At 43.2% G+C, this 24,019-nt stretch overlaps 1 long non-coding RNA gene across 1 annotated transcript in view; it reads right to left on the bottom strand.

The window, feature by feature from the left end:
• LOC146830352 (uncharacterized) overlaps positions 1 to 24,019 on the bottom strand; it is a 587,642-nt gene that overhangs the window by 383,622 nt on the left and 180,001 nt on the right. The window contains exon 2 of the long non-coding RNA XR_014961149.1: positions 22,043 to 22,163. This is a non-coding gene — a long non-coding RNA (uncharacterized LOC146830352). The remainder of the gene's footprint in view (positions 1 to 22,042; positions 22,164 to 24,019) is intronic.

Raw genomic sequence — 24,019 nt, 5'->3', positions numbered from 1 at the left:
TTTTGCGGTCTGCTGGGCCGTTTTTTTATGATGAAGTTACTGATGTTAAAACAAACATTGCCTGCAGCAAGCACAAACCCATACCTTGCAAAACGATTATGCCGCGTTTTTTTACAAGTTCAAATCTGTTTTAGTTGTTAAACAGGGGTCATGTTTTTAGTTCACCCTTATGGGCCACTTTTATTTTAGTGCCTGGGCCTATGTTCGATCTCACTTCGAACCAGAAGCTATCAGATTGAGGGTGTGTGTGGGAGGTTTAGTAGGTACCGGTGCTCTACAACGTATTACAACTCATGTCAGACATTGTTATGGGAATGCTTTGACAAATGATGCACTGTCTCTCATCGCCATACCGTCCACAAATTTACAAACTCCTCGAAGAAGCTCTTGCTTGCGGCTGTCACCTTAATCACTCAAGTGAACACGTGTTCGTTCAAGGCAACATCTCAGTACAAACGTACAGCCCAGTCTCCAACATTAAATACAGTTCCAGTCTCACACAAGTAATGGAAAGACTTGTTCTGCAACTTGCCCCTGTCACTCAGCACGCTCCCCATCTCTGTTAAACTGCATTGTTTTGATACATGTCTCATATATCTTCTGGGAGAACTGAAATACAATTGTGTCTTACAGCACTAATATTTTGTCAATATGCCTGTCTTATTTCAGTCTTCCCTCCCCCCACCACTGTCAGCTGCATCAGGATGTGGATTCGGTTTGAAGGAAGATGGACTGGTCTTGCAACCTTTTCCTAACATCAGTAAGACGGTCGGGGAAATTATCAAGAAAAGGCGATAATTATCGCTAACAGCAGTTAGAACGCCTTTTCTTATCGCTGTCCCACTATTTTTATTCCCGGACTTTTGGGCCAGTGAGGGGAGCTATTGGCTGTTAGCAGCATGTTGGTAATACGCCGCTAACACAGGATAGTTTCCCGCGGTAGAGAGCGATAAGAAAAGGCGTGCTAACTGCGGTTAGCGATAATTATCTCCTTTTTTTGCTAATATTCCCCTCAGTTTTGTGTGGATTATGGGAGCTTCAATGTTGTGGCAAAGACTGATGCTCATCCAATTCCTGGGGCAGATGAGTTAATTGACAAGTTAAGGGCGCCAAATATCTGAATACCTTTGATTTCACATCAGGGCACTGGCAGAAATATCCGACCCCTAGGGCAAAAGAAAAATCTGCATTATCTACTCCAAATGGGCACATTCAGTCCACTGTGATGTTCCTTGGCCTAAAGAATACCCCTGCCACCTTCCAAAGGTTTGTGAACAAGGTCCTTGCTAGAGTGAGATCCTATAGTGCAGTTTATCTAGATGATATTGCTGTCTATAGCTCCACCAGGCAGGATCACCTGATCTACATTGGAAATGTCCTTGAGGCTGTGAAATGTGCAGACCTCACTATCAAGGCATGCAAAGGTCAGATAGGGCAGGGAAAGGTTGTATACTTGGGCCACTTGGTAGGTGGAAACCAAGTTCAGCCACTCCAACCCAAGACTCAGACAATTCTGAACTGGGAAGCTCCAAAAACCCAGACTCAAGTCAGGGCATTCCTTGGCTTGACTGGGCTTTATAGGAGGTTCGTGAAGGATTATGGACCCATAGTGACCCCCCTCACAGAACTTACCTCCAAGAAGATGCCCAAAAAAGTGAACTGGACAGTGAGCTGTCAAAAGACTGTTGATACTCTGAAGGATGCAATATGCTCTGCCTCAGTCCTAAAAGCTCCAGATTACTCCAAGCAGTTCCTTGTACAGATAGATGCCTCTGAGCATGGGATAGGTGAAGTCCTAGCCTGAAAAAATGATGAGGGATATGACCAACATGCTGCTTTCATAAGCTGGAGACTACTCTCCAGAAAGCCGCGTTGGAGTGCCATGGAGAGGGAAGCCTTTGCTGTGGTCTGGGCCCTGAAGAAGTTAAGGCCATATCTGTTTGGCACCCACTTCCTAGTTCAGACAGACCACAGGCTTCCCAGGTTGTTAACACAGTTAAAGGGTGAAAATCCCAAACTACTAAGGTCGTCCATATCCCTACAGGGAATGAACTTTGCAGTGGAATGGTATACAGACCTGGGACTACCCATGCCAATGCAGATGGCCCTCTCAGGTTCTTCCACTTAGAAGATGAAGACTCTCCAAGGGAAAGTTAGTTTCATCCTCTTTCTGTTGCAGGGATTCTGCTCAGGGACATAACTATGCTTAGGACCATTGGACATTAGTTAACAGGGAATTAGTCACCATATCCCCTCAGTAACCATGAGCCCAAGTCCCACGAGCAATAGTGTCTCACTTGCCCTCTTAACCATATCCAGAGAGACAAGTGAATTGACACCCCAGAACACAACACTCCCAACCCTTTCAGGGATCACGGCAAAAGGACATCCCCTTTCGCTCTCACACTCGTGCTCAATCTCAATAAGATATACCAGAGACACGAACGAAGTCTGAAATATTTATTTAAACTATTGTGCTTTAGAATGCAGTATTTGTGCCATAATTAGAAAACAAATATTACATTACTGTGCATACCTAATGACGAGGCTCATATGCTCACAAACAACAGCTGCACTCAAGTGTTGTGTCTAGTTGCTATGCCAGACCTGAATAAAATAACAAGGGACATTGTTGTTTGACCTTGTCTGCTGTGTTCACACTAAATCTCAGGAAAGAACAGAGAGCAAAAACAAATGAAAGTACTGTGTGAAAGTACAATGTGGCACAAAAATAAGCGTGTTTATATAGTAACATCTGCAAAGCAAACCTGGCCTACATTTTGTGCACAATTAGGCTGATATAGAGAAAACTACAATGGGCCATGCACTGAACACGTGCCATTTTGTTTGGTGGGGGTCATGCAAGAAAGTGCCTCTTTTGACATGATTAGCACCCAAGTTTTGCCTGGATTATGATGTGCTTTCAATTGTAGTGTGTCAGGGCTTCTTCCTTAAAACATATCCAAAATTGGTACTCCTGCCCCCTGTAAGTCCCTAGTAAGTGGAATTCTGGGTACCTAGGGCCTAGAAGCGGAAGAGGGTACCCTGGGACCCCCCTCACCAGGACCATGCCACTGCCCTTGCAGCTGATATGCCCTTGTGAGGTGAAAAATGACAAAGTCAACATGGCACCCTGCATGGGCGACATTCCAGCCAGCACTGTCTGTAGGTATAGGCAAGTCACTCCTCTAGCAGGCCGTACAGCCCTAAGGCAGGGTTCGCTATACCACAGGAGAGGACCGATCTGCATGAGTAGATATGCCACTACAATATGAATAGTAGGTAAACCGAGCAAAAGCTTATAAGTCAAAGCGTCAAATAAAGTCCACATATCGGTCCTGAGTATATTCTTCTTCTTTTATTTCAAGCTTGCCAGATATTTTCAGTTTTTGTACAGCTTCTTCAAACAAATGCCTTCAAGCCAAGCCAACACGTGTTTCGTCCAAAGGGTTATTAGCCATGGACTTCATCAGGGCTAAAGACAAGAAAAATAACTCAATTGTATTACACAATTCTAATGTCACACATGGGATTCGTGTGATGAACTTTACTCTAACATAATCCCATCCGTGCACTAAAGTAACATGATGGTGTGCAATGTGAAGTGAGCCAATTTGTCTACACAAAAAGGGAAATAAGGCAACACACTTAGATAGTATATATCACTAAAACACAGTAGTTGACATATTGTCATACACCAAGAGGGTCAGAAAAAGGAGCAACCAACGAGGTACACTGTGAGCCCCAAGTGAAGAAAGAAAAGAAAAATCAGAAACAACATAAAATGTATTCAGTAGTGATAAATGCGAAAAGGGTACCCGTGAACCAAAAAGAAAAGAAAAAGGATAAATAGACCTAGTAATTTGCACTTACCGAAATTCAACAATATCAAACTTGGAATAAAAATCAAGAAAATTCCTCTGTAATCCAACAGGGTCAGAATACAACTTACTTAACCTCCAAGTGGGAGACAATATTCATCAAGAAACTTATTTATAGAGTTAATAGACCATTCCTCTATAGTTTAATGATAAATTAACTGGCATAAGGTCATGCAATAATAATGTAGGGTATTTAAAAAAAAAAGACAACCCAAGCCCTACATAGGGACAATCATGTATCCTAAGTAAACCACATTGATTCATGTTCCAAAGCTAAACTATGAAACCCATGTCTGGGTGCATGTTAATTGCTCAGAAAGACCAGGAGATGTGCCCACCTTTGCCAACTCCACCCCTCAGGTGGAGGAGGCGAAGTTAAGCACATGTTTCACCCCTCCATCTTGAAATAGAAGGGACTACTCTAATCAGAGTTAGGACTATGCCCCCTCCCACAGGAGGGTGGCATAATAGTGGGTATAATCACCCCAGGTATAGTGTCCATCAGCCCTAGCTACTACACCCCATATATTTGGTATGTAGGTGGCTTCCCTAGATGTAGAAACTACATTCAGTCAACCTATGAAGAAGAAGGACAAAGAAGACGTCATGCAGCAAAACTTGAAAATGGCTACTAACTTGGCCCCAGCCCTACCAGCCTGTCTCCAGTTTTAAATACTCTGCAAAGAAGACAACACCTGTCCTGTTGCCAGCGACTTCCAGAATCCCAAGGAAGACCACCAGCTCTTCAACAAAGACCACATCTCCTTAGGACAGCAGCCATGTGCAGAAGAAACCAACTACAAGGACTCCAGATTCAGCTGGAACTGTGACTCCTGCCCACTCTGAACCCGATGCCATGGCCTGATTCTTAGTGCTCACCTGTCCAGTGAAGTATCCTTCGTAATCTGACCTCTAGTCAAGCATTGGTTGACTCCGCCTGGACCCACACCGACGCCTGCAGCCTGAATTCAGAGGCTCCCCCTGACCCCGACCTGCTCCAGTAAGAAGACTCCGACATCTCAAGGTACCCGGCACCCGAAACCCCTGTGCCTTGGTGAGCTGAATTGACGGTGCCCCTAGGATCTCCTGCATCCCTGCTTACCTCTGTTGTTGTTAGTCTCACTCCTGCAACCATCAGTGCAACGCCGTATCCTCATTGAAAAGCATTGGGCGTCCACCACCTAATTTGCACCCGACCATCCTGCTTTGTGGCCCCCTCTGTGCTTGACCTAACCCCAAAAGATTGGCCCCTGCCACCAATTTACTTACCTGATTTGATTTGATTATTTATTTATAGAGCGCAACTATCACTCCGTGAGGAGTATCCTGGCGCTAGGGTACGTGTGAAGAGGAGAGTCCCAAAAAAGAAAATCAGATCAAGGCAAAACAACATTCATCAGAGTCACCAAAAATCCATGTTTTTAAAGCTTTCCTAAATAAAAGTTGCATGATCTAAGATGAGCAGGAAGCATATTCCAGGATCTAGCACCCAGATAGGCCACTGTCTTAGCACCTTTCAATTTATATCTAAAATTGGGCAATTTAAGCAAATTTGCTGAAGAGGACCTAAGTAGTCTTGTAGTTGTATATGGGACAAAAAGTGCCGTCAAGAATTTAGGCCCCATATTAAATTTAGCTCTAAAGGTGATCAGGAGAATCTTAAAAAGAATTCTCTTATGCACCGGGAGCCAATGAAGGCTGTTCAAGTCCGCAGAGGCTGAGGATCTTCTGGGGAGTTTGAGCACTAAACGTGCAGCTGCATGTTGCACCACCTGTAGCTTTTTTAGAATAGCTTTGTTAACTCCTGCCAGGAGACCATTACAATAATCAATGCGTGAAAGTATCAAGGCCACAGCCACAGATTTTCTTGCTGCCAGGGGGAGAAACTTGAATTTAAAAAAAAAAGATTTTATCAGGCTAAAACAAATTCCCGCCACTGCTTTAATATGCGGTAGGAAGGAGAGGGAGGTATCAAATTGTACTCCCAAATTTCCAGCAACATTCACCACATCCGGCGGGGGCGTTGCTCCATCGGGCCACCATTTGGACGGCTGGAAGAGGACGTCAGTCCTTATCGGGAGGATTTCCGTTTTATCCGTATTGCATTTTAACTGATTATTCCTCATCCATTGAAGAACCGTGGTCAAACAGCATTTAAAGTTCGTTTCAGCCTCCACGGAGCCATTCTCTATGGAGAGGATCATCTGAGTATCATCTGCATAGGACATAACCTCTATCGCAAATGACCTAATCAAAGCGATAAGTGGGGTCATATACACATTAAAATGCAACAGACTTAAAGAAGATCCTTGTGGGACTCCTGCTGTAATGTAACGTTCTGGGGACAAGAACGCACCCAAGGTGACTGCCTGTTTCCGGTTAGCGAGGAATGACTTGATCCATTTCAACACCATCCCAGAAATGCCATTGCATTCGAGATGTTTCAAAAGGATGTCGTGAGAAATAGTGTCGAATGCAGCCGACAAGTCTAAAAGAATCAAGACCGTTTTCTTACCTCTATCGGCAATCGTTTTAAGGGTGTCAGATATTTCCAGAAGGGACGATTCCGTAGAATGTTTAGGGCGGAAGCCAGATTGAAGCGGGTGGAGGATTTGTTGCTCTTCAAGGAATTTTGTTAATTCTTTATGAACAAATGTCTCCGTTATTTTACCTAACAGAGGAAGAAGAGAAATTGGACGAAGGTTTGAAAGAACAGACGAGTTAATGTTTTGTTTCTTTTTTAATGGTTTTACCAACGCAAGCTTCCACTCGTCTGGGACAATACCTGTCCTAAGGAAGGAATTAACTATATGATTAATGATGAGATTCACTATCTCAAGCATTTTATGGAGAATCGACGGGAGGCAGGCATCCAGCGGTGAGCCTGATTTGCACCTTTCAATTGCCACAAGCGTCCTTTCTAATGGGACTGATTCAAATGTGCAAATAGAGATAGTGTTTTCCACCAGAGGAGAATCAGAGACATAATCCAGATTATGTACTGGAAAATCTCTTCGAATTTTTGGGATTTTTTCCTCGAAAAACAGAGAGATGCTATCACACAGTTTCTGTGAGTGCGAAAGTTCCCTTTGTTCCACTTTAGGTTTTGTAAAAGACTTCACAATTGAGAAGATCGTTTTCTGATCTTCCTTAGCTGTGTTTATTTTATTAGTGAAAAATTATTTTTTTGCCTATTTAATCTGATGAAAGTAATCTTTCCTACCCTTTTTGAACACTACTTTTTGTTCATCGTTGTATACCTTTCTCCACTGTCGCTCGAGTTGTTTGCAATGCAAACGTGCTTGGGCCAATTGGGGCGTAAACCAAGGAGTTTTTAACTTACCTGCCCTTAGTGTGGCTTCGAGCATCCCCAGTCTCTGTTGAAACGCATTGGGCCGATATCCGATTGTGATCTCTGTACCCAGCCGCCCCCTGTGTCTCTGGTAACAGAGTTTTGTTACTTACCTGACCCTTGTCCCTTGCTGACACTTGGTCTTGAATACTAGAACTGTAAGTGTGATATTCACCCGTATGAATGCATTATTGTTTTCATCCATAGGATAACATTGAACTGCTCTGAAATTGTTCTAAGTGCTGATTTTTGGAAGTGAAAAGTATTTAGTTAGAAATCGGGGTCTCTAGTTGGCAATGGTATGCACCTTTGTCCAAATAGGGACCCTTCTTTCTAGTCAGGATAAGGGAGGATACACTACTGAAATAACCCATGCTCACCCCCTTGGTAGCTTGCCATGAACAGTCAAGCTTATCTCAGAGGCATTGTGTAAAGCATTTGCTTAATACAGTGAAAACACCACAAAAGGACACCACAGCAGTTTTAGAAAAATAACCAATATTTATCTGTGCAAACCAGATCAAAATGATAAAAGACCAATATACAGTAATCAACAATAGGCACTTTGCAAATATGACTTAAAAATGTAGTTCCTTAAAGGCTGGTATCTCCGTCCAGGGCTACCAATGTGCTGAAAACAACAGAATCAAATAGTTCCGGCTGACCGCGGTGGAGTGGACCGACGTTAGGTAAACAGTACCTTTGGATGTGGTTGACTGCGCTGGTGCAGGCCAGTCATGACAACTGTTGTGGTTGCGATGTGAAATGTAGCAGTTTGTTGTACTGTGCCCTCAAGTCACGGGGCAGGCAGCGGGTTGGTGACGGTAATCAAACAGCGTTGGTGAGACCACGGCTGTGGTGCGGAGTGAAGGGGTGCTCGTGGCATGGCTGACTGGTCACTGTGAACATGACAGTGGCGGTTGATGGGAGCTGGAATTAGTCGGCCCAGAGTGCAGTGTGGGACAGGGCAGTGCATTGTGTGACTAACGACGAGCAGTGTGTGCCCCCAAACCATGTTGCGGTCATGGGCTTCGAGGTCAGAATACAGCTATGTCTTGGTGAGACCAAGGCAGCGGAGTGAATCGAGGATTTGCGGAGTGCGATGCCCTCAAGTCATGGTGCAAGGAGCTGTTCGGTGGCGGCAGTGGTCGTCATCGTGAGACCAGGGTTGCAGTGGGAAGTGCAGTCGTGCCCTCTACGGTGCCTTCAGAACACGTAGCCCGCAGCAGTGTCAGTGATGATGTTGGCTACTTTCCCCATATGTGGCAACTGAAACCTACCGTTCCAGAGGTGGTACCCAGAGGTAAGTGAAGTCATAGTTGTACCTGAGACTTCATGAACAGGAGGCAAGCTCTATTTGAAGCCCTTGGAGCTACTCAGCGACAAGTCAAGGAAGTTCAGTCCAGTCTTTTCACTGCCCAAGGCAGACGCATTAACTGCAGGCCAACCCAGCAAAGCAACACCGCAAAGGGGCAGTACTCCTCCTGGCAGTTCTACCAGCTCTTCTTCTTGGCAGGTTCCCTGATCCAAGTGAGTTCTCTGAAGTCTTTTATCTCCCTGAGACTTCCAACAGGAGGCAAGATCTACTTCAAGCCCTTGGAGAAAACTCTAACAGCAGGATGATGAAAGCACAATCCAGTCCTTTCCCTGCATAAGACAGAAGCAGCAAGCAGCAGGCCAACACAGCAGAGCACACAGCTAAGTGACAGTTCCTCCTGACAGCTTTTCCAGCCTCCTTAGTTCTATAATAACAACACAATTGCCAGTACTGATTTCTACTATATTAAATATTTTAACCAATCACACGTGACACTCATAGTGACTGAAGAAAAACAAATGTTTTTATTTTTGTTCTGTAAAAAATTCAATTTCATCAAAACTTTATTAGTTCAATTTGTGATTCAATTACCAATTGAACAATTTCACATAGACCACATACAACAACACATATATAACAATACTTTTGACTCACATGTGTAATGCAACAGTAAACATCACATTTCACAAAGGAAAAAAGAATTAATGCATCTATAGGTTCAGGTTCCCTATGTTTTAGTAGGGCATCAAAGAATAGCATTAAAAAAAAGCGTTTTACAAAACAGGAGAAAAAACAGAAAAAGAAAAGAAACCCAGAAGAGGGGGTTGGAGGAACCTTTTTAGAAGCCAACTTTTTGAGCTTTCAGAAAACCCCATACAGGGCACTGGCCAAACTGAATTATATTCAGGCACCCATGATGCTAAAATCCATCAAGATTCAAGCTCTTTTGCACTAATGAAACAAGGAAGGGGGTAGCCTGATATTGTTGTTCACTAATTGGCTAGTTTGGACAGTTTTGCTAGATCAACACATTTCAAACCCCTAATGAACCTTGAACGGGATTCTCCTCAGGACCTGGAACCAGGTGAGCTTATGTGCGCTACCTTGCACTACAGTCTCCGTGCCACTTTTTACTTTGGCTGATGATTGTGCTATGTTCCAAATAGGCAGGACGAGGTCTCTTTCAGAATCACATTTGTTTTTGGTGAGGGTTGCGCTGTGTAAATACTCTTCAAATTGTGCTGTGTTCCAAATTGTCAGCACATGGTCTCCTTCAGAAACATACTCTTCAAAACGTTTTGAGGTGTCTCCAATGTGCGTGCACGTATTTGAAATGATGACTGTCACTACAATCTTTGTTTTTCTATTTTAGAAAGCCATTACTCCGACGAGCGTAGTCCCATCTCTCCTCCACCCTTAGTTCAGCAGTAATCTAACATTCTGGGGTCTGGGCCCCAATATTTATACCACATTTTCCTTTGTTTTCTTGTGGCAAGAGTCTATAAGCGCAGTCCAAACCAGTTCTGTTCTCTCAGGCCCAGCTTCCTGGCAGGACATGGAAACAGCATTGTGCAAGGGAGACAGGGCCTATTCATGTGCAAGAAAAATCTCCTCCCACCACTCCACTGTAAACGCAGACCAGGCCTATTCAGGTGCTAGTGAAACTCCTCCCACTACTCTGAATGCAGTCCAGGTCTATTCAGCCCAGCCCTGACTCATCCAGGAAGGGCAGGACACACCTTGACCACCCCCCCAGTGGCTGTCTACAGTGAATGCACATCCCCAGCCCTTGTCACTCCAAAGCCAGACAGTCAAACCACAACCCAGTGCAGTACAGCTTATAGGTCCATTGTCGACATTTGTTAAGTTAGCATGAGCTTCGCTGCCCTGAGGCTGCTTTTGCGCACGACACTGCAAGCATATATTTCGCAAGGCTCTGTTTGTGCACCATTCACATGATAACTGTCTGCTTTTCGCATTCTCTGCTGTCCTCTGAGGTTTAGTCAGCACATGATGTACAAGGTCGATCAACAATGCCCCTTGTTATTCTGTTCTGGTCATTCCCTCACACCTAGACATAACACACTACCCACAGCTGCACTACTGGAAATCGTGCGCTTTAATATTGCAAGCTAAACATGTTTAGACACACTTAGAGATACACCTTTCCAGAGAGAAGAGCTGTGCTTGTCCTGTGATGTGAACCTTTCATCTAGGCCTAGGTATGGGGTCTGCTGACAATGCCCAGAGGTCTTCTTTTTTATATTAAACTATTTCTTAGCACGGGGAGGGTGGTTAGGTCTTTTAGTCATTTTTCCACTGTCTTTATAAAATGATATCCCCGTTTGTATTCTATGGAATTGTGGCAATTCTGACTATATTGTGTTTATGCATTTTGCTGCTAGTAACGGCACGTGTACTGTTCCATAGAGCGCGTTAGTTAAAATAAACACTTTAAACTATACTGCATCTCTGATTATTCGCATTGTGGACAATCATGAGTGAGTGAGCGAAAGAGTTGTTTGGCTCCCGCGATTCACAAGAGAGAGTGGCGTGTTCTGGGTTGTCTAATCATTGGTAGCTTCACTGTAGATGGAGAGCGAATGAGACACTATAGCTAGTCTGTTTGGGATTTTGGATACTAATGTGGTAGGTTGGTACTCCACCTATTCACTGAGGTACCGTTTTCCTGTGCATAGTTCTGTATATGTGCAGAATCCCTACAAACTAAAGCAGTTACATTCATATAATCCCACGGTACCTTTCCCATTTTCAGAGTTTGCAAAGTCCATGCGAATTGCATTACAGAACACAATTGATTCTGACCATGATTTAACAGAGACACATCTTCTTGTACAATGTCAATAACAGATGAAACAATATTGTCTAATGTATAAATGGGGGAAGACAGTGTATTAATGCAGTTATCAACAACAGCTAGAACTTTTTCTAAGTTAGCCCGGTCAATTTCCTGCAAACGAGAAGTTGCCTCAATTTGGGAAAGTTTCCAAATTTCATTGTAAGCAGCATACATCCATCTTGTTGTCCTAGGAGTCCTGGGTCCTAAGACAAAATCGGCCAAATTAATATTGTTGGATAACAACGATAAATGTTGTTTAACAGACGAAAGTGTAGAGTGCTACTACCACTGTTGACATCATTTACCGACTGAATAGGTTGTTACTGAATGGGTACAGGAAATCTTGGGTCGGGTCTGTCTTGCATATAGCCAAAGGCATTGTTATGAAAACGGAGCTGGCAGGCAGTGGAATTTGACTGCCAACCAACCACCCTTGAAGATCCATATCAGACCTATTAAATGAATTGTTTTGAAATAAAGCCTGAAATGACTCGATTGTATAATTTGTGTATGAGCGCCAATTGTGATATTCAGCCAAAGTGGGAATAGCTGGGGCATTCATTTTCTTTGCAGTAGCCAAACCAAAACAAGTAGTTTGGTGCACTGTATTATTTAAAAATAAAATCTGTGTTGGGATGAGGCAGGCATGATGTTATGCCTCAGTGCCACTCACTTGCCAGCTCTTAGAACCCCAGATGGATTTTAAATCAACTGTGTCCCTCCAATGAGCATAACCTTTTAGAGACAGGTCATGTCGTAAATTAATTTACTATGGGTCAACATGCCTCCACTCAGTTTAAAATAATACGACTCTGGCTTGGACCTATCAAAATCTATAAAGTATGTAAACTTATTTCTAGGTGTTTTCGAGCTGCCTTTTAATGATGTTGGGCAATGTTACCACTGAGTATAAGACGTAATGTATTAGTCTTGTGAAAGAAATGATGCCCATAGTGTTGATAACAGAATAGATCAGCATAATTTGCAGAATTCTTATACAAATCTTCAGCTTCAAAAGCAGCATAATATTTCAAATCAGAAAACCAGGCTTGTATTACATGCACATCCCAATCATCAGAACGTATGTCCTGCGTCACCACATCACCCATAGAAACACAAAATATGTATGGTACATTGATGACCTCAGTCGGACCATGTACTTGTTAATCCACCTTATCCCAGATGATATCATCAGATAGAGGCAATGCTGATATGTTAACAAGAGTCTGGTCTCGCTTCATGATGTGGGATGATAAGTGCGGGGTTAAAACACCATCAATCAAGTTCACTGCAGAGGTAAATAGTGACCATTGATGAGCAGGAAAAAAACAGTTATAAATCCAATTGACATGAAAATAAAAATCAGGAGAAAGGACCAACCAGATGTATGTCCATGGTGGAACCAAATAAGTCTGTTTAAACCAGGAAAAAAAAATAGCCAATTCCGATTGGCCCCAGGAGGACGTGGAGGAAGAGTCATAGGAAAAACTGCCATGGTTCAAAAGACTATCCGGCAAATCATGCAATGAGTTATGTGTGGGTTATGTATATTCAGCCTCCGCGTTGCAGGAGGCAGCTGGGGGATAGAAGAAAGGTCAACAACAGGGTCCATCTTGATGACAGTGTCGTGTGGTGAACTGGAAGACATTCCAATCTCATGATTCCTTGAAATTGTGGGACACAAAACAGCAGGAGTCACACTATTCAGAATCGGCGAGATGTTGTAGCTTGACATTGTCCACCAAAATGTATCTGTTGTCTTTGCGACCAGGAAGAGGATGTAAAATCACTGTTAGAGTACCCTTCAGGCCAAGCACTAGAACCGGTGCACAATAAGAGGGACCAAGTTCTTTTTTGTTCTCCGTTCTCGGACCGGGTCACCAACTTTAGGAAGCCAGACGACCACCGGAATCTGGAGTGCTGCATCACTTGCTGAAGACAAATGTTCAGTAGCTAGACTGGCATGGGTCTCTTGTAGGTTCTGTAACATAGTAGAATGATTGTCTACGACAAAGGTTGCGGCAGCCGCCACAACGTCTAGACCATCAAGGTCTGGCACAAACATTTTGATGCCAAAGAGCATCTTGTATGGGGTCCGCCCACCCAGAGATCTTCTAGGGAGATTATATAGTGCACATTGGACGCCATACAAATGGGCTAACCAGTTTCTGCCAGTACCTAAGACTCAAACTGTCAAGGATTGCTTTAAATCACAGTTCCTTCGCTCCACAATGCAATTGCCCTCAGACCTATATGGAGATGAAAATTGCACCAGCACCCCACAAAGACTTCATCGCATCCTTGTACGCCTTAGAGGCAAACACTGGACCTTGGTCAGAATGAAAGGTGCCACAGGCAACAATCCCTACAAAGAAAAGCAAATACCTGATTACATTTCGAGTGTCAGCACTGTGTTGTGGCCAAACCTTAAGGAATCTAGTGCAAGAATCAACTGCAACTAAAATGTATTTATACGCAGTATCACAAGAAAAAGGACCGCAGTGATCAAGATATACACAAGCAAAAGGGCGACTGGCAATGCAAAGTGGTGTTTGTGGTGGGCGTGTTCCCATAGACGGCTTGTTTTGTTGACAGATGTCACAAGAAAGTACATAATTACGGGTTTCTTTATATAAACCACGCCACCAATAACGTTGGTGCAAGATAGAAAACAGTCACAGACACTCCGGCATGGGCTGAAGCCATCCCTTTGTGTGCCGTTTTGATTAAAGTGTGTCCGCGTTGGGAATCAGCCGATCTCCAACATCAGGTATTCTTGCCAAAGGAACTTGTTCGGAAGCTAACTGATAAGAATACTTTGAAGGGAAAGCCTGGGGGTAATTGAGGCCTTCCTTAATAACAGCAATAGCTGCCAGAATGTAATTATCAATCTTAGTCATGGACCTTGTAACAGCTGCAACGGAACAAGTGGCTACTGCAGATTTGGCTGCTTCATCTGCCAAACATTTCCCAAGAGCGTGTGCTCCCACACGCTGATGGCCAAGAGTGTGTATAACATGTGTGAGTGGCAGACGTTATTTAAGATCCACTACTCGAACCCAATTTATGCTTAATTGTGCTGCCTTTAGAATATTGATAATCATTTTGAGACCAAAGGAAAAAGTTGTCATTGAAAGACTGAACACAGTAATAAGAGTCACATACAATAAGAGTTGACACTTTTGGATCGGCAAACTCGAGAGCAAGAACCAGGGCATGCAGCTCGGCCAATTGAGTGGTACAGTCTCCTAGGGCTTGAATATGCACTATATTAGACTTAAATTCTGTACTGTACTGTGGAGACTACAAAATGTTGGGGGATTCATGACAGCCACACCTCCCTAGACACCCCCGGGTGTCTAGTTTTCAGAAATGTCTGGGATTGGTAAGTTTCTCTAAATGGCCACCGAACCGGTACCTAAAACGCAGGTGCCACCTTACATAGATTGTGTGGATCCCCCAATGTTTTCCTAACCAGAATCCCCACAAACCTCACATTTAGCTAAAAACATCATATTTTCCTCACATTTCTGCCTGGGACTACCACACCAGCACAAATGTCCTACCACCCAGCATTCCCCTTGGACTCCCGATAAAAATTATACCTCACTTGTATGGGTGTCTAATACAGAGTCAGCCTAAAAAAGCATGTAAAAAAAATATAGCGCTTAATACTCGCTGTGCTATCCCCTCAATCCCTATGTTTTTGGCCCTTCCCAGTCACAGGCCCTCAGTCCACCCACACAAGTGAGGCATCATTTTACTAGGGCGACTGAGAGGAACGCTGAGTGGAGGGCATTTATGCTGGTGCGGTGATCCTTGACAGAAATGTGAGGGAAATGTGATTTTTTAACAATACGTTTTTAGGCGATTCTGCATTGAACAGAAGTTACAGGTCAAAATGTTGGCACAAATGGCTGTTTTTTCCAACTCAATTTCAATTTTTTTATTATTTCAATTGTTAGTTTCTATAGACAAAACATGAAGGATCTACAAAATGACCCCTTGCTGAATTCAGAATGTTGTCTACGTTTCAGAAATGTATAGTTCTCTGGGATCCATCATTGGTTTCACACCCATTTCTACCACTAACTGGAAAGAGGTTGAACTCAAACATTTACGATGCATATACCTTTACCATTCGATTACAACACAAATGCATGCATGGTAAAGGCACATTCTTGACCCCCAAACACTTACATTACCCTTACTACCCCATAGCCATACCCCCCTACATTTCTAAAATCACCCTTACTTCCCCGATACCATACCCCCTAAACTCTAAAATTACCCTTGGAACCCCAAAACTCATACCCACCCTGAACCCTAAAATTACCCCTGGCACCCCAAAACCCAAACACACACTAAAGCCTAAAATTACCCTTGACATCCCAAAACCCAAACTCACCCTGAACCCTAAAATTACCCACACCCCAAACACACCCTAAACCCTAAAATTACCCTTGACACCCAAAACCCATACCCACCCTGAACGCTAAAATTACCCTTTAACACACCAAATCCCATACCCACCCCAATTAACCCTTTCACCCCAAAACCCAAACACACACTGAACCCTAAAATTGCTCCTTGCTCCGCAAAAATCATACCCACCATGAACACCAAAATTACCTCTGGCACCCCATATCCACCCTAAACCCTAAAATTACCCTTGGCAATCCAAAATCCAAACACACCCTGAACCCTAAAATACTCCTAACACCCTAAAAGCCATACCCACCCTGAACTCAAAACCCATTCCCACCTTGAACCCCAAAAGTAACCCTTGCACCCCAAAACCCAAACCCACTCTGAACCCCAAAATTAACCCTGGCACCCCAAACCCACCCTGAACCCTAAAATTAACCCTGGCACCCCCAAACCCAAACCCACCCTGAACCCTAAAATTACCCCTGGCTCCCCAAAACCCATACCTACCCTGAATCCTGAAATTACTCTTAGTCACTGTTCCCATTAAGGTGCGCGCACACCTCTCTTTGAGCGCGCACTGCTGTATGTGCAGCATGCACTCACACAGGACATCCTGCAAGATGGGCAATTTGTCACTTCCTGGATGCGGTGATGTGCCGAAGGAGAGTCGGAACTCGGGAGTGCAGGTAAGGCGGGCTTGGGTGCTAGCGGCAGTGTCTGTAAACTTGGTCTACTCTTTTGTTTGTAAAGCGCGGTTGCGAGAGAGATTGTGGGCTTTTGTTTAAGTATTCATGTTAATCACAGCTCGTGAAGAGGCTTTGATTAACATGACTACTTAAACAAAAGTCCACAATCTACCCCGCACCGCGCTTTACAAACGTCAAGCTTTGCTTGCACTTTGTAGCCCAGAGCAGGCAGAACACTGACATCAAGGCATCAAAGCCTTTTTATGGAACTTCTTTTCTTTGGCCACTGACTTGTTAGCTTGTCATTGCGAAATAGGAAAGTGGGTAATATAGCTCCATCTTTCTTAACACTGGTGTATTGCAACATCAAGCCATGGGGAGATGTTTTTTGCTTTTGCAAACAAATGTCGACCTTTAAATTTGATGTTAGGAGGTGTATGCAGTACTTCACAGTTCACATAGGAGACATAATCAAATTGGCACAAGGTGTAAGGACAGCGAACCAGAGAGCCATGTTTTTTTCTTTTTATTTAGAGAGAAAAGGACCGACTGGGGGAGAGGTGAGTGAGAGGCAAGAGAGGGTGTTGCAATAGAATATGGTGTATTTGATTTCTTAGCAACACTTCACATAATAATTATTTGGACTGCTTCATGTTGGGTGGGGGCCCATTTGTCCTCCACTTCCCTATCTATGTCTCCCCTTGAAACTTTGTCACCAGAGGACTTTGCGTTATATTGCTGCTATGATCACTTGTGTAGCATTTTGTTTTTGAAAAGGGGTGTGGGGTATTTTTGAATGGGATGTCAGTGATGAGGTAACCTTTTTGGTGCTTGGGTGGGATGGTTGCCTACAGCGAGGAGCTTCCAGGTTTTTTTCCATATAAAATCCCAGCCCAGCCCGTGTGCAATCTTGTGTGCAGGTGAGGTGCTAAAGTATTTCAGCTTTCATTTTCTTTGTTCACCTGAAAAGGTCTGCCATATACCCTGTCTTCCCTCCCCCTTTGTGGGGGAAACTAATAACCATCTCAGGTGACCGGAATACTGTTTTCTTGCTAGTGGGTAAAGGCATCTCCAGCTAGCGTGAGCAAATGCGTAGAGATTGTAGGGTAGGTCAACATGCCCCGTTCCCTTTTTAATGTAGACTTGAAAGATTGGTTAGAATTTGTCCCAGAATTTTCAGATGCTTGTTTTTGAAGATGGTTTTACGGCCTCTCAGTGATCTGAAATTCATTCCTGGTTGTATTGATGCTCTTTGAAATGGTGCTCTTTAGTTAGTTAGTAAACATCATAGCTGCCGAGCGTGAATTCTACAAAATGATGTATTTGGATGAATTTAGCACTGGTAAAACACCACTACGCTTAGATAGGGCTGCAAATTCAGATTGGTAGGAGCGTCACAAAAGGCCATTCAGTGTGACTGACACACAAAACGGGAAAGATATTGAAAGGCTTTTCAATACTAATACGAAGTTATCAAGCCCGTAATGTACAGCTCTGAGAAAATAATCAGTGCACATTCAAAACAAGAGAATGTCCTCAAAAAGTACTTTAAAGTTAGCTGTGATCTATACTGAATGCTCATGTAGTATCCTTACAGAAATACCTGAATGCTTTGTAGCACAAGTGGCCACATTCCCATGTGCAAATCTAGGGAAGTATGAAGTAGAAGCAGAGGAGTGTGACAGGTAGACCCATGGTGGCAGGGGCTCGCTACCCTAAGACATGCTCCTTATTGCGGTCTCTATGAAATGATGTGGCTTAGGATCATGACGTTCCTGGTGATGTTCATCTTGCTTAACAAAAAGAACATCCCGTTGTTTGCCCATTTTTGTGTGATTGTAGGGAGACCAGATGTCCCAGATTTGCTGGGAAGTCCTGTTTTTCTGTACATTTAGCTCATGTCCTAGCTTTCAGAGCAAGTCCACTCAACACAGGGGGAGAAAAGCTTCAATGTTGAGTTCCAGTGCATGATTAGTTAGCAGCACTTAACAGAAGGCCATTTAATTGGACGTATCCATGTTAGGGTGACCAAATGTTAAAAAACAAAAACTGGGACATTTAGCAAACATAGAAGAAGAACTACACATTTACATTATCTGGGGATCACAAAATGACAGCACACATCAAAACAGACAATGAGGCACTAAAGACCAAAATTAAAGGGAACTTTTGAACGAAGCCGCATGGGTATTATTTAAAGCGTGCTCTAAGAAGAGCTGCAAACTTGTCCTGCCTTAGAGCACATAAAAAACTGCTTCTCCATGTCTTCAGTCGATCTTCTCCCAAAAAAACAGATTTGAGATAAATTTCTCAAAATTTGGTGGGACAGCTGGTGAAAAATCCAGGACGCCTGGTCACCAATAATCTATTGGTATTTATATAGCACAAGCCTAGACAAAAAGGCAGCAGAGCACTGTACTACAGCAAAAACAAGTACACAGTCAAGAAGCCATAGGTGAGGTAGCTGGGTTCTAGGAGCAGAAGTATACTATTACTTCATTGAGATGTAGTGTTCTTAAAGAGGCAAGCCTTCAACTATTTCTTACATTTGAGTAGTGTTGGGGAAGACCTGATGGATTTACTCTTCTTAGCATCCAGCCTGATGGTGTTCTGGTCAGTGGCGGCTGGTGACATTTGAAAGTGGTGAGGCGTAAAATGATTGGTATACTGCACCGTTGCGAGCGAGCGTAGCGAGCGAGCCCGAACCACCATAGGGGGTGTTTGGGGGGGTTCTCCCCCCGAGAAAATTTTAAAAAAAGAGAAGAAAAATGGTGCATTTTCAAGCAAATTTGAGAAAGCAGGAAGGTTAAAAAAGCAATTGGTAGCTGCTTATTCAGTATAACCACAGAGCTTCATAACAGACTTCGAGATACAAGGCATTTTCTGAGTACCTCACTCACAGATGTTTTTTATTTAACAAACAACTAAACTGGTTGCAAAGTAGCAGCATTCAACATTGTTTACTTTTTGTAAATTAAATCAGCACGTCTCTCTTTAAGAGCAGCAAACTTTTCTATAACTTTAATGTTAAAGTCCGGGATTTTCTGAACTAGCTTGTTCTCTACAGAGAGCATTGCCAAAGCATTGAGTCTTTTCCTCAAGCATGGTGTTTCTCAGGAATGTCTTAATCCTCTTTAAGGCTGAAAAACATTGTTCTGACTCGACTGTTGTCATAGGAGTGGTTATGACAATTTTAAGTAAAGCCACTGTCTCTGTAAGTGACTTTTCCATTTTAAGTTTATGTATTAAAGCCAGCAAAGACAAGGCACTTGTGGCCTTCTGGTACACAGGCATTGCGTACAGTACAGTCAACTCAGTTCTCAGCTCTTCTTTTTTGAGCATAGGATAAGCTTCCACAGCCTCATTCAGAGCACGCTCCGGGAAGGATTCATCATATTTGGCAAACTGTTGACTTTGCAATAATGTGGCACTCACCAAATGTTTTGTGAAAGAAAAACGTTCTTTTGCCTGCACAATTACAATGTCACATATCTCCTTTGCAATTCGGACCAGAGTGGTGATGTTTTTCCTGCGGTTTGAGAAAGTAGATTGCTCTGGCAGTTTGCTGTCTAAATTGTCAACCCCATCTCTCACTTTGCTTATGCTTTGTACAAACATAGTAGTATATACTTGCACATTGACAGTATCTATCTCTCGTGCTTGTAACTGATTGTTTAACAAGTCGACAGCTACCATTATATCATGAAATAAAAACAGTAAGAACTGAAACTCTCTGTCTTGTAGTGTTCTAGCAAAGCCACGGGCTTCAGTCTGACTTTTGTAATTAAACTCATCATTGTCTTCTATGGCGCCAAACCATTTCTCAAGGTCCTCTCTATGTTCGTAGATTAGGTTGACTGTACGGATGTTAAAGTTCCAACGAGTTGAAGATCCCCTTGGACCGCTTTTGTCCACAATCTCATGAAGTGCTTCTGTTCTTTTGGGGGAACGTGAGAAGAATGCTGCCATGCCTCCTATATCCTGAAAGGAAATTCGTGTCTTGGTGATCCTTGATACTGCCTGTTGCATAATAAGATTAAGTTGGTGAGCGTAACAGTGCACATAATGAGCATTAGGGTACACATCTCGAATTCTCTTCTGATCTCCACTAAGGCTTCCACTCATTACGGACGCACCATCATAGCTTTGCGCAATAAGTTTTTTTTTTTGGAGGCAGCTCTGGAAAAATTAAGCTCAGTTGACGCAGTATAGCTGCAGTAATGGGTTCTGCACTAGAGTCTCTTAAATGTGTGAAACCATAGAACCTCTTCACAACTTCTCTGTCATTATCAATGTACCGAAACACTAATACGGACTGTGTTTTAGTGGCCACATCAGTGGTGTCATCAGCCTGAATAGCCACAAAGTCTGTGTTTTGCAATTCTTGCACAATATGGCTTCTCATAATTTCGAGCATACACTCAAGGAGTTCATTTTGTATTGTTTTAGAGGTGCCCTTAAAGACTGTAGCACTTGCTAAATGTGCTTCCATATCCTTGTCTATGCTCGCTATTAAATCCACAAGGCCTTTGAATATTCCAGGATTTGGGGAACCTTCTGATTCATCATGGCCTCGCAATGCCAGTTCAAAAGCACCACAGAAACGAATGCAATCAATTATTTTGGATAGAATCTGTCTGTTCCTATCAACTGCTTCATTGTGTTTCTGTATTGCTTTGCGGTATGCATCACTTATCTGCTGCTCAATTGGTGCATCTTCCCCCAACATTCCCAGTCTCGTCAGGTTTTCCATATGCTTTCTTGTGCGTGAATGCTTCTTTTTTTTTTCAGACAAATGCTTCAAGAATGTTACTCCTTGATTTGTCCAAGAAAACTCACCACCAAACAGCAAGCAGGGGAAGCAGAACAGAGAATTTCTTAAAGGGCACCCTGTAAGCCAATCAGCTTTTGTGTACCAGGCGTTTGAGAATGTACGTGTGGACATTTTTCCTCTGTCCTGGGAAGTTTGCTGTAGCTTTATCTCAGGCTGATGAGGTCCTAATTGCTTTAAATGTAGTTTCTGTTCAAGTGGCCGTGCCTGGAATGACCTTGTAATCAGCTCTTGTACTGTATTCATGATGCCGATGCTGGCCTTACCAATATATATTAAAGAAACCTGTCAATAATCAAAGTACAAGGTATAAGGTGCGGTGCAATAATATCAAATTTCAGTATAAATACATATATCTTGTGCAGTACCGCAATAAATCTCCAACAGCTCCCCTTTGCACAACGTGACTGCTATAAATACATCCTTACTGGCTGCTGCCTCTGTGAGCCATAGAGGTTGCTGAAGGCACTAAAACAGACTCTGCTTGAGGGTCTTTTTCAAGACAAGGGATAGATAGTGCCTTTAACAACCGTTATTGCGCAAAGCACAGGGCTAAGGCTATTAGTAAATTCCATCCACTGAGGGTACAATGTTCAGAATGTGCACCTAACCACCATGTAGAGTGACCACCAGGATACATATCCCTAACTTCAATGTATAAAATATAGCATCAGTTTCCTTACCTTTAACACTGGTGTTTTCTGCAGCAAAGGAGGTTGGGGCGGCTGGGGCCTCTTGTTCTTTGCAGAAAAATTGCCCAAAAATTTGGTAATGGTTCAGGTTGTTGTCAGCCTTTACGAGGTGCTGAAAATAAAAATATAACAATTTATTATTGAAACATTAGGGAAATCAAACAAAGACTGGGAGAAAAAACACAACACTCCAATTTTTACCTTGCAGTTTGCATGCAGCTCTTAGATGACAGTTAATAGCTCACTGTTCTATGTTAGGATTTTAACTTACAAAGAACTGCAAGTGACAAAAGGATCTCTCTGACAAAAGCAGTGACTAACTGACCTATTACATCATGTGCATTTTGTGATCTGCATCTGGTACATATTCTTTGCAGCACATGTGAGGGAGAGAGGTGTAAAACAATTACTTTGCCATTTGCAAAGTACTGCAGCACTTCCAATCTATTCCCAACCACGTCTGCACATATTTTAGTGAGTGTATTTTCAAATTATAAAAGCTGAAGAACTATCATCTAAATGTCTCACTCCCCGTGCCACTCCCTCCCCGTGTGACTCCATCCCCACCCCCGAGTCATGCCGACCACGACTGTTCCACTCAACCCAATCCGCACATAAAAAGTTAGGCCTGTGTCATCGTTTTATGTGTGGAGTTCTCCGCCCCGACTGAAGGGTCTCCGCAGTCATAAACGTATTATTAAATCTGACTTTGAAAATAGCAACAAAAAAATAGTAAACTTGCACAAAAGTGTAAGTTTACCTTTGTGAATTAGGCCCTAAGACTTAATATATATGTCTATCTCTGCAGCAGGCGGGCCCCATAACACCCTAAGTTATCTTAAACTTTTTCCTTCTGAATTTGTGGATTCCTGCAGTATTTATTGGTATGAGGTTAGCCTTTTTCTTCTGATGTTAGCAAAATGATAAAGATAATATATACTTAGGCACAGGTGGTTTCAGCCAGCTCTCTTCATTCATTGGTCTGCTATTGAGTCATTCACTTTTTTTCTGCCCACTTCAACATACATCATTGGGCAGAGTCTGGCCGCTTGAGCCACCGGCTACATTTTCTAGGAGTGATGGCATTTTGCCTGTGACATGTAGAAGTCATTTGTGCATCTGCCTAAAATCAGTAATCTTTTCTTTTCAGGGCTCACAGGCAACTCCTTGTCAACAGTAGAGCAGCAAGGATGACATGGGCCCTGGCACAGCCAATGAAAATGTCCCCTTGACTGCTGTTGGTGTAGCAAAATACTGCAATTGTCAGGGTCCAATTAGGCCCAGTACACAACACACACCATGCAGTAAAGTGTTAATGCATGTTAATTGGCACTTAATGAGACTGGGCCCTTTCCTTCCAAAGAATTACACCAGGCACGTCTTTATTCGAGAGCCTGTCAGCCCGATGCGGGAAAAATTAGCACAATTCATACTGCAATGTAACAAAATGACTGCAACGAACCACAAAAACACTCGAATACGTGGTATCAGGCTGACGGGGGCTGTAGTACCTGTCACCTGCAGCCCATGAAGTCCAGAGTGGAGTAGGGTCTTCTCCTCTGGAGCCGGGCCAGTAGTTGTCTCTCTGTGGTGCAAGTTGTATTGTATTTATTTCAGGCACATGTGATCCTCTCCTGGTGGGTGGTGGCTGGCTACCTTCGCCGAGACTAGAGTAGGCACACGCGCTGTGAAGCACAGGAGTTAAGGATGCAAGTGGGAGCCCCTAATGACCTATTTATCCTGAATAACTGCCATAATTTCATACTAGCGGAACTAATACCGGACAGGTGTGTTTTCTTTTCTTGATGCAAGACCCGGCCGAAAATGCTATGCTATTACTAATTGCGTAGCATTTTCGGCCGGGTCTTGCATCAAGAAAAGAAAACACACCTGTCAGGCCTGGCACCAAGCCTGGCACCGCGACGGCAACTTTGTGATAACACCTATGTTTGCTGTCATATGCAGTCC

The sequence above is a fragment of the Triturus cristatus genome, chromosome 5_1, assembly GCF_964204655.1.
Source record: "Triturus cristatus chromosome 5_1, aTriCri1.1, whole genome shotgun sequence".
NCBI lineage: Eukaryota > Metazoa > Chordata > Amphibia > Caudata > Salamandridae > Triturus > Triturus cristatus.
Note: the sequence above shows the minus strand (reverse complement) of the source record. Positions and strands in the feature narration are given on the sequence as shown.